Genomic DNA, 11,890 nt, shown 5'->3' with positions numbered 1-11,890 from the left:
ACCAAGGGGTTGCACGACAGCGAGGACACGGTTTAGGAGACATGTTAAAATCGGCCTTTCGTTCGGTGGCCCCGGAGTTGAAACCGATGGTGACACGCGGATTGCACGCCTTGAAAGATGCGGCACTGACGCAAGGCAAAGAATTTCTCCAAAATGTCATCATCGACAAACAAAACCCTAAAGAAGCCTTCATGAGGGCTGGCAAAAATGTCTTGCTGCAAACAGGCAAAGACATTTTAAGCCGACGAGACACACCTATAAATGCCCTGCACGCTACCGAATCAAGCATTCAGCAAGGACAAGGCAGAAAGAGACGACGAAGAAAACACCCTTTCACCAGACTTCAAGCTAGAAAGGCCAAGAAAAGAAAAACCGTTCGAGACTTAGACGTTTTCGATTATTGAAATACAGAAAAAAAATGATGCACCGAGAGTCTTGCGCCTGTTCCAAGACGGAACTGGATCTGTTTGCCATGCCCCCCACCATGATGACGATGCAAGAATCCCAGTGGGTGGAATTTCATCCCGTCTCCTCATTGACAGCCTCAGCTCCCATTGAGTTTGAAATCAAAGGACAGCCCGAAGATTACATCGATCTGAATAGCAGTTACTTGTACTTGAAAGTCAAAGTTATCGAAGATGACAATTCGCCCCTAGAAAGTACTGATGTAATAGCTCCCGTCAACAATTTCATGCATTCCTTGTTTAGCGGAGTGGACTTGTACTTGAACAACAAACTGGTCAGCAGCAGCATGGATACTTACCCTTATCGAGCGTACCTGGAAAATCTCTTGACGTACGGAATAGACGCCAAGAACACTCATCTCAATGCCTGTGTGGTATGGGAAGCTGACGATGCAGGCCAGTTTGAAGAATTCGAAATTGATACAAAGGATAAAACTAAATCAACAAATGATGGATTTATAGAACGAAGAAACAGAATCATAGAACTCGACCAAAGTTTAGAACTGATGGATCGTTTGCATTTGGACATGTGGTTACAAGAGAAATATTTGCTAAACGGGGTGAATGTCCGCCTGACACTGAATCGTAGCAGTGCCGCTTTCCATCTGATAGGTAATGACGCTTGCAAAACTGTCATCGAGGAAGCCAGGCTCTACGTACGACGCGTGGAAGTGTTACCTAAAGTGGGTAACGACATCAGTCAAACATTGAGCAGAACGACCGCCAAGTATCCCATACGACGCGTGGAAGTGAAAACGTTCACCATTCCCAAGGGACAGCGATCCATGATCGAAGATCATTTGTTCCAAGGACAGCTACCCAAACGTTTGATCGTTGGTATCGTCGAGAATGAAGCCTTCAACGGAGCTTTCAAAAAAAATCCTTTCTACTTTCAACACTTTGGCGTGTCCAAGATCGAAGTCAGTCGCGATGGCAAGACCTTGTGTACCAGACCTTTCGAACCTGACTTTCAGAAGAAGAATTACTTGAGATCGTACTTGTCCCTGTACGAAGCCACGGGTCAGTTAGGAACCAATACCAGTCACGGTATTACGTACGAGGATTATGCAGGAGGCTACGCTTTGTGGGCTTTCGATTTCACTCCAGACCAAGGCAGCGACGAGGGACATTTCCACCCTATAAAATCTGGCCAGATTCGTGTGGAAATTCAGTTTGCAAACCGAGACCCTGATGTAACGGTGAACGTCATCCTGTATGCAGAATTCGATAATACCATAGAAATCAACAGTTTGAGAGAAGTCATTCTAGATTATTAGAAACCATGGAAGACTGTTCTCCCTCTTTACCTAGTGGAGAAACTTTAAAGATGGAATGTGTGGAAAAAGAAGAAGTGATCATGATGAAGTCGAGATGGCCAGAACAAGAAGCCCATTTAGTCTCCTGTTTTGCCAAACACTTGGTCGACAAAATGACGGAATTGATCAAGAAAAATTGTTATGGATGTCAAAACGATCATCCCAGTCAAATTCAACACGATAAATGCCTGATGTTGAGTCAAGAAGAAAAATTGGACGAGTATCTGGACGAAGCTTGGAGTCTCATCTCGAACAAAGACGTGTTGCACCAGTGGTATAAAGACTTGCGTGAACATTCTTGTCCACCATTAACCACTCAAGAGATCCATTGTATCGAAGCTCTCCTGAATCAGAGTGAGGAGACGAAACGAAGAAACGGTTATTTGTCAGACATTTTCAAGCAAAAAGTCAGGATCGAATTGACGACTTATTATTACCTGTGAAGAAGAAAACAACACAAATGGATACCTGGGAACTTTATTACCTTTTGAACCACAGTTCGTATACGGCTTCTTGGAATCCTGTCGTCTGTGCTAAAGATGAACTCCCTCATCGCAAACCTAAAGACCATCAAGCTTACGTGATCAACACGGACGACAGTCATCTCCCAGGAACCCACTGGGTAGCCGTCTACTTTCCTCAAGAAGGATGTGTGGAATATTTCGATTCGTACGGATTGCCCCCTTTGGAAGACGATATCATTGACTTTATGAGAAGAAATGCTCAAACCACCCGATTCAATAATGTGAAATTACAAGGCACAGATTCCTTGGTGTGTGGACAATATTGTGTGTATTTTCTGCATCATCGCAGCCTAGGCTATTCCTTAGAACATTTAGTGACACATTTCGATCCTCGTTCTTCTGCTAGAAATGATGTGAAAGTAGATCGATGGTTTTGTGACCATTATGCTTATCTTTTGTCTCAAGCTAGGAAACGTAGTGTCCATCAATGGCCTAATGATTTCCAACAGTGGAAATCACAATTTCATTCACAACGTTGTCAGCCCTGTTTAAAGTAGATTGTCCATTGAGAAAAAATGTTTGTGATTTGAAAAAAAAATTGTTTGATGTTATCGTGTTGGATTATTGTTAAAAATGTTAGAAATGTTGTTGTTTAGTGTTAAGTGATTTTTGAATAAAAAATGTTGTGTTTTGAAAAAATGCCTTTGTCTTTTGTTTAGCTATAAGAATGTTGGATTGATGCTCTTTCATTTCTTACTATCCCTCTCATGAACGTTGCGGCTCGAAAACCGTGTGGGATGTTTTCCTTCACGTCCGCGCTTTGACTTTAAGAACCGGGGTTGTTTCCAGTCTAACCATCCATTGTTGACTCATCCTCCTACGAAGATGTGCTCCAAACTAGCTAAGCTCAACGAAGCCTACGTGAATTTGCATAGGGTCAGACACAGTCTGATACCGAAGCCAGAAGAAATAGAGAATGTGAGAATGTTAAAAATCACTGAAGACCTGATAGAAGAGCTCTTCAGAGAAGAAATGAACAGGGAGAAAGAAGAATGGACAGAGAAGTACAGACTTCAGAGACAGCAGCAACAGCAGCAACAACAGCAACAGCAGCAGCAACAACCTGAAGCTGACAGAGGCTTTGTCGATTGTCGTATCGACACCAAAGAGTTCTTCTTCTCTTTCCGAAGAAGCAGACCTATCGCCAGAAAGTCAATCCTCAGAGGACATCGCATTCTTAGAAACTAAAAAAAGAATGCCATAGCAAACAAAAAACAGCCCTTTTCAGGGCTACCCAATACTCTAGAAAAGAAATAACGATCAATTTGCCAATGTGTGTAGGTAGAGTAGTGTGAAAATAAACACTAACTCTTTTTAAAAAATGTGAGGGTATGTGTTTGTGTGTTTGTGTTTGTAAGTGATCAAGTAAGTTGGTATGGATAGTAGATTAAAATGATGTCTTTTTTGGTGTTTGAGGTGTGTATTTGGGGTTAAATTGGATTGCTTTGCGTATGTAAATAGTCTATTGAAGTGATTTATGAAAAAATTTTAAAATAGTGATGGGTAGCATAAAAAGTGAGTGAGTGTTTCTTTTAGGTCCGCGCGTTGTTGTTGTTTTTGGTCATGATCTAGGTAAGATCAATTTTATGTTTTTAGGGGATGTTTTCCTTCACGTCCGCGCTTTCACTATAAATTGAAACTCGCTGGACAGTCTAGCTACCCTTGTTGATTGATCAACACAAGAATGAATAGTAGCAGAATAAGCAAACTTCTTGAACTCCAGATACATCTGGAATATGTAAGGCGCCTGGTCAATGAGCTGGCTGCGGAGGCTATAATAGAAGAAGAAAGAATAAAGAAAGAAGAGGAGGAGAGAAGAGAGAGGGAAGAAGAGGAAAAGAAAAGAGAAGAGAGGATGTCGTTCAATATTCCTGAGACAGAGGATTGGGGTGTTGAAGCGAATCATCCTCCCTCTGCGCTCCCCAGAAGAAAGGTGAAAGAAGACTGGGGAAGAAGATGCGTGTGTGGCGCCAGGCCAGGAAGGTGCAACCATTAGATAGGTGCATCAGGAGTTAAAAAAAAACCAACAGCCCTTTTCAGGGCTACCCAATACTCTAGAAAAGAAATAACTATCGATTTGCCAATGTGTGTAGGTAGAGTAGTGTGTATATAAACACTAACTCTTTTTTAAAAAAATGTGAGGGTATGTGTTAGTGTGTTTGTGTTTGTAAGAGTAAAGGTATGTTTGTGCGAAAAGTAGATTATGGGTTTCTTTATTGTTTCTTAGCAAATGTGGAGAGTATAGTTTGGGTTATATTATATGAAATGAAAAAGTAGGGGGATGTTTTCCTTCACGTCCGCGCGTTGTTTGGTCATGATCTAGGTAAGATCCATTTTATGTTTTTAGGGGGATGTTTTCCTTCACGTACGCGCTTTAAGTATAAGAACCCACAGTATTCGTCGTTCAAACCATTCTACATAGAAGATGGCTTCAAACCACCTGGATAAATTTCAATCATTGCAAGACGTCCTTGACAATTTGGGCATGATAGAACAAATGCTCGTACGACTCGTTGAAGACCACTATTCTTATAGTCCGCATAGAGTAAAAATGGAAATTAACAACTTAAGAAAAGCAAAGGACATGATCAGTGGTGTGATGAAGGAAATAAAGGAGGAGAAGGAGGATGAAGAGGAAAAGATAAGAATAAGAACATGGAACGAAAAAGTTGAAAAAGAAGAAGAAAATGAGAAGAGGAAGAAAGAAGAGGAGGAAGAGAAGAAAGAAGAGGAGGAGAAAAAAAAGAAGAGAAAGAGTGTTGGAGATAAAATAAGAAGTTGGTGGAGGAAAAGAAGAACTTAGAAGCAGAAGAAGAAAACCCAAAGGCCCTTTTCAGGGCCAGCCATATTTCTCGAAAAGAGATAGCCTTTCCATTGCCTACCCCTTTTTTATTTTTTAATTTTTAAAAAAAAAAAAAAAAATCCCATGTTAATTTCCTTTGTCGCTATATGTTCCCACGATTTTTCTCCATGTTCAAATCCCCTTGTCGCTATATGTTCCCACGATTTTTCTCCATGTTAATTTCCCTTGTCGCTATATGTTCCCACGATTTTTCTCCATGTTAAATTTCCCTTGTCGCTATATGTTCCCACGATTTTTCTCCATGTTAAATTTCCATTGTCGCTATATGTTCCCAAGGGGTCCTGTAATGCTAATTCCCATTGTCGCTCTAGTATCCCCCTTCACTACTTCCATAGCCACCGAATACTGTCTACTAATTGTGTTGAGAATGCTTTGTGCTACTACAAGCAGTCCTGAATAGACGTCACACAATGTAATCGTATTGAAATTAATGTTCTAACATTACTAAAGACACCGGTTACTATCGATATAGCCCCGAGAGTAATTCCGGTTGGTGCACCTTCGATGGTTGTCGAGATTGAGGCTCCAGCCACACCAAAACCAAGAGTTGCTCTGTGGCAATACAACAAATGGCATTTACGACCAAATACTCTCGTTTGTATTTTGCTATTAACGCGGTTCTTTTTGTGATTTCATCTCACATCTGCTTCTCTGCTTCGATTGTTTTCATCACATAGATAACATTGAGTGTCCATCATAGTTCTTTTATTAATAATACAACCGCGCAGCACAATTACGAGACGCATATATTTTCCGGACCGATCACGTCCAGGGGCAATGTGCAAACGCACTTCTAGCCAGTTGCCCTCTTTTGTTACTGATACAAATGTTATGTAACTATAGAAAACCTCTGCCTGGGAAATACTTAATCTCTGGCGATAGCATGTTCGGGTGGTCTGCCCCCCTTTTTTATTTTCTAAACATTCTGATTACGTCTATACCTTTTACATCTCACGAGCATCCATGCCCAGTGACTGTTACCCGATCAAGTGCATCCTTTTTAATAATGGTCGAAATCTTTCTTTTCTTAACTGAGTAAAAGTTGGCGTAAAAATATTCGTTTGTGAAGGCAATCGGGTTGGAGGCAGAGGGGAATACCACTTTCCCATGGCTGAAACAATCCCGGAGTGTTTCTCACACCTGTTGGTGCATATTTTTGTCCGGCGTGTTCACGTGCTAATGCGATGGTTCCACGCTTGCTTGGATTTTGTAGTTCTACATTTGGATTATTCCAATGATAAGTTTATATTTGACCCTTAACAAGATTATATTTAAGTGTATATAAGGTTTTATTAACAACGTTTTGATTAAAAATCGTCCACAAGTAGAAGTAGAAAGAAATTGCTATCAGCGTTTGCATCCTTTTTAAAGTCGTCAGTTATTTTGTCAGTAAATTTGGCAATCGCAGCAGTCACAATCCATTAATTGTATATATATTTAAGATCTAATCTTATCACAAACGCCTAAATCGGTTAAGCATCCGTCAGTTAAACTGATCCTTCGAACTTAATTTCATCTCTTGCGGCCAATGATGCTGATATTGCACTTGTTGAGACCTTATAAATAAACGTTGTCCGTCTTATTAAAGGATGGCATTTCCGGTAGAAAGCCAAGATATTGCTATTACAACTCAATGGTCTTAGAATACGTTTTAGAAAAGAGCGAGAAGCAACAAGCTTTGCAGAAATCAACGAACAATTTATTTGCCTGGACAACAAAGTGAATATGTGGAAAAATTAACTTACTGTATCGATCATTAAATAAGCTCGAGGAATTCTTTCCTGATCAACACAATTCTCAAGTGATTTTTTTGATCTTTATTAACCTTTGTAGAAGAGATCCACTTATCGAAGTCTCGTCCCTTATTCCACGTACATTCGACGTAAGTGTAGTCAGTTTAATTTTCACAATTCCTAAAATCTTGTCGGTATGCTTCAGGTACCAGATCATAACACTTCCAAATATATTCCTTAACCGCATCATACTCAGCACTCTGTTATACTGACAGTGAATTGTAAATATCACGAGATCTGACAATAAGTAGAACTTGTAATAATAAAGACTAATTCTATCTTGACGACTCGAATATTCTGCAATTTGTTTGTCTAAATGAAGATAATTTTGATGTACTTCTTATTTCTGAAAGCGTTGTGGGTACTTGTTATTTCAGATAGCATGAAAAACCTGAAATGATCCTTGATCCGAAGGGTATTTTATATTTATTCAAGCTTGATCGTTTGTTTTTCATAGTTTGTCAGTTCAACACTACGTTTAAGGATGACATTTGTAAATTCCAGCGATAGCTACTGACGGATCAACGTTACAAACAAAGATTTATTTGTTTCGAGTTCTGAATGCTTCGTTGAAACCATTATCATTATCAATATAATTACAACCCTTACCACCATCTCCATTCTGTATCTCCTGACACTTTTCGACATCGTGACTTAAAGAATTTGTGATTTTGAGTGGAATACTTTAGAAATTATGATGTGATGTGATGTGATTTGGATTTTTAACGTAGCTTTAACAATTTTCAGTCATATCGCTACGATATCTGCAATGTGGCAGCTTATACTGATGTCTACCACTGGGGCATCATGCCGCAGACATGTAGCATGATGTCCCACCCAGTCACATTATCCTGACACCAGGCCAACAAGTCCCAACACTAACCTCTTAATGCCGAGCGCCAAGCGAGGCACCTGTTAGTGCCATTTTTGTAAGTCTTTGGTATGACTTGGCCGGGGATCGAACCCACGACCTCCCGCATCCGAGGCGGACGCTCTAACCACTAAGTCTCCGGAGCGGTATAATACAAATAATGAATATTTCTAGTTAAACTATGAGTGGCAAAATAGGACCTATTTCAAATGGAACCTTTTGTTAATATTGTTATACAGTATGCATGGGAAAATATATCACATATAACTTATTTCTCTGTCATTTTGAACTGTCCTCTTTCGCACTCATCAGTGACAGATTGACTGCAAGTCTTTGTAACGATCTCTGTTCTAGGCAGAATTTTAAGTCAAACATACCAGAGAACAAGAATGTGCTACCCAGATAGTACGCAAACCGGAAGCACCAAGATTACTTCAAAAGAACATAGCCCTTTCATCAGCATTGAGCATTGCCGTGGGCATAATCATCACTTATACCCGTAGGGACGCCGCCAAGAGTGGGAGGTTCAACCCCAAATTAAATTCAAGTGAACCAGTTAAATATAGTCGACTATAGGGGTCAACTATAATGGGGAGTGGTCACAATGTAAGCGGCAACAGGCATCATTTGCCTCAGAAAACATCACTGAGATTTCAATGCGATTTTGATTTATTTGTATTTTTTCTAAAAGTCATGAAACTGGATAAATATAATATTGATATGTGTCCTTTTAATCTTTACCTCTACTCGTTGAGGATAATGATATGAATTAGTAATATAATCACTGGTTTAACCGAATAATATGTAAATAATAATTCATTAATCGGTTTAGGGACGACTTCATGTGTGTGTGTCCCTCAAAATGATGTATGTCCCTCATGCATTTTAGAAGAGCAGTCATATGTCAGACAGAACTTTAAAACCATCAACTCTAGTTTGAAATGAAATGATTAAATTGTGTTAGAAAAGTGAATTCGATCTTTATTTCAACTGTGTGAACCAGTTTTAATACCCTTTTTGAAAGCTCATCACAGAATTTCGCTCAATCATATTCATGGAACAGCTACATAATTTAAACACATCACTTCCGGAACAGTCCTGCGCTGGAAGCAGATTTTGAATTAATCGTTTTGCTATTACCCATTCACTGCGCTTGCAAAGATTAGCGCTGGATCAAATACAGTACATTTAACGATGTCAAAGCGGAAAACCCCATCCCTTGCTTATCCAGAGTAAGTCTATTGGAATTAGGTCACAATTAATACTTCCAGTTCAGTACCCACGAATGTAGTTCTAGTCTAATTTTAGAACATTTTTTCCTCTCTGATTTTGGTGGTAATAGAAGAGTTTTATTTATGCATTTTTGGTAGGGATTTAATGGTAACTGTTTATTCTTGACAATATAAACTCAGGGTGTTGTTGTCTGTGTGTATTTCGGCGACAGTGCACAGTGAGTAATAAGGCCTTGGTGATGATCCGGAAGTGAAATCTGTGTTCTGTTTACATGCTGCCATGTTGACAGTCCAGCATCTCAAAAAAGAGAAGGCCAACCTTTGACGAGAACTTCACCGTGAAGTCATCTTTGAAGGTATTTTAGATTAACATATGATTTGCATTGATTGTCACACAGTGGAAAGGTCAGTACTGAGAAACAAATGTAGAGAACATATAGTCAAATTAATTGTGTTCTATGTCCTATTGTGATGTAATTATTATACATGGTCAAGATAATCACCAAGTCGTTTCCATTCACACGTAAAGCATCTAAATATAGAGTATACGTTTGGTTATTTTCTTTCTAAGATAGATGAATATCTCTTTTGCTCGTAATATAAATAGATATAAATAACAAGTATAATTATATTCAGAATTAAATCTATCTCTAAGTTATATTGTTAAGGATATATTAAAGTAAATGTCTAAATATTAAAGACATTTTAATTTCAGGCCCCATTAATCAATCTGAGAAATAAATATTTTAAGTGGTACCATGCCAATGAAATTTAGCTTTGCGCAGTGGCGGTACCATAGCCGATGAGGTTTATCCGAGGCGTGGTTATTGCTAGTTGAAAACTACACCCAATACCCCGCGTTGACGCCCTGAAATATGGACGGCATGCGCAATTTGTGTACGCTCCTACGGGAGCTTCTTAAAGTAGAAAGAAAATGATAATTGATAACAGTGCAAGACTGCTATGATTTTGCCTTTAAGAGAATTAGACACGTAAGTCATCTTTTAATCTGAACATCGTCAGACTGCGTGGTTTGTTTTCTGTTTTGGTTGAGTTGACATCACTTCCACAACCTTTCCTAGTGGATGAATAGCATTAATAATCCACGAAAGTGAAAATTGTTTTACTCGACTTTCATTGCCTGTAAATCCTCTATGCGGTTTCTTATTTGTGCCCACAGTTGTCGGTGATGTATCATCTCCGCCACCATAGTATCGAACTCGGCCATTTTAATTATTTGTTCCTCAATAGCCGCCGAGAAATGTCTACTAATTGTGTTGAGAATGCTTTGTGCTACTACAAGCAGTCCTGAATAGACGTAATGGAATCGTATCGAAATTAATTTTCTAACACTACTTAAGACACCGGTTACTATCGATATAGCCCCGAGAGTAATTCCGGTTGGTGCACCTACGATGTTGTCGAGGTTGAGACTCCAGCCACGCCAAGACCAATAGTTGCTACTGTTCCAAGACCACAAATAGATCTACGACCAGATAAAGCTCGTTTGTATTTTACTATTAACGGGGTTCTTTTGGTGATTTCATCTCGCATCTGCATCTTTGCTTCGATTTCTTTTTCACATAGGTAACATTGAGGGTCCATCATAGTTTTTCTTAATTATTAATAATACAACCGTGTAGCACAATTGCAAGACGCATATATTTTCCGGACCGATCACGTCAAGGGGCAATACGCAAACGCACATCTAGCAGGTTGTCCCCTTTTTTACTGGTGCAACTGTCATATAACTATAGAAAACCTCTGCCTCAGAAATGCATAATCTCTGGCGATAGCATATTCTGGTGGTCTGGCACCCTTTTTTTATTTACCAAACATTCTGATTACGTCTATACCTTTTACATCTCACGATCATCCATGCCCAGTGACTGTTACCCTTAACAATTGCATCCTTTTTGATAACGGTCGAAATCTTTCTTTTCTTCACCGAGTAACAGTTGGTGTAAAATATTCTTTTGTGAACGTAATCGGGTTTTAAGCAGAGGGGAATACCACTTCGCCATTGTTGAAACAATTCCAGAGTGTTTTCACACCTGTTGGTGCATATTCTTGTCCGCCGTGTTCACGTGCTAATTCGAAGGTTCCATGCTTGCTTCGATTTTGTATTTCTACATTTGGATTATTGCAATGATCAGTTTATATTTGACCCTTAACAAGATTATATTTAAGTGTATATGAGGGTTTATTAACACCGTTTTGATTAAAACTTGTTCACAAGTAGAAGTAGAACGAAATTGCTATCAGTGTTTGCATCCTTTGTTAAGTCGTCAGTTATTTTGTCAGTAAATTCGGAAATCGCAGCAGTTACAATCCATTAATTGTATATATATTTAAAATCTAATCTTATCACAAATGCGTAAAACAGTTAAGCATCCGTCAGTTAAACAATCAATCCTTCGAACTTAATTTCATCTCTTGCGGCCAATGATGCTGATATTGCACTTGTTGAGAACTTATAAATAAAAGTTGTCCGGCTTATTAAAGGATGATATTTCTGGTAGAAAGCCAAGATATTGCTATTACAACTCAATGGTCTTAGAAAACGTTTTAGAAAAGAGCGAGAAGCAACAAGCTTTGCAGAAATTAATGAAAAATTTATTTGCCTGGACAACAAAGTGAATATGTGGAAAAATTAACTTACTGTATTGATCATTAAATAAACTGAAGGAATTCTTTCCCGATCAAAATAATTCTCAAGTGATCTTTTTGATCTTTATTAACCTTTGTAGAAGAGCACCACTTATCGAAGTCTCGTCCCTTTTTCCACGCACATTCGACGTAAGTGTAGTCAGTTTAATTTTCACAA

General features: G+C 39.0%; 1 non-coding gene across 1 annotated transcript; it reads left to right on the top strand.

The window, feature by feature from the left end:
* Positions 1–9,836: 9,836 nt before the first annotated feature.
* On the top strand, positions 9,837–9,977 carry LOC149794804 (U4 spliceosomal RNA). Its single transcript, XR_016422518.1, has one exon. It is a non-coding gene; the product is annotated as a U4 spliceosomal RNA (small nuclear RNA).
* The last annotated feature ends 1,913 nt before the right edge of the window (positions 9,978–11,890 follow it).

Source organism: Sinohyriopsis cumingii, chromosome 7 (genome assembly GCF_028554795.1).
Source record: "Sinohyriopsis cumingii isolate HCF-2022 chromosome 7, ASM2855479v2, whole genome shotgun sequence".
Classification (NCBI taxonomy): domain Eukaryota; kingdom Metazoa; phylum Mollusca; class Bivalvia; order Unionida; family Unionidae; genus Sinohyriopsis; species Sinohyriopsis cumingii.
The sequence above is the reverse complement of the archived record's forward strand: the minus strand, read 5'-3'. Positions and strand labels throughout refer to the sequence as shown.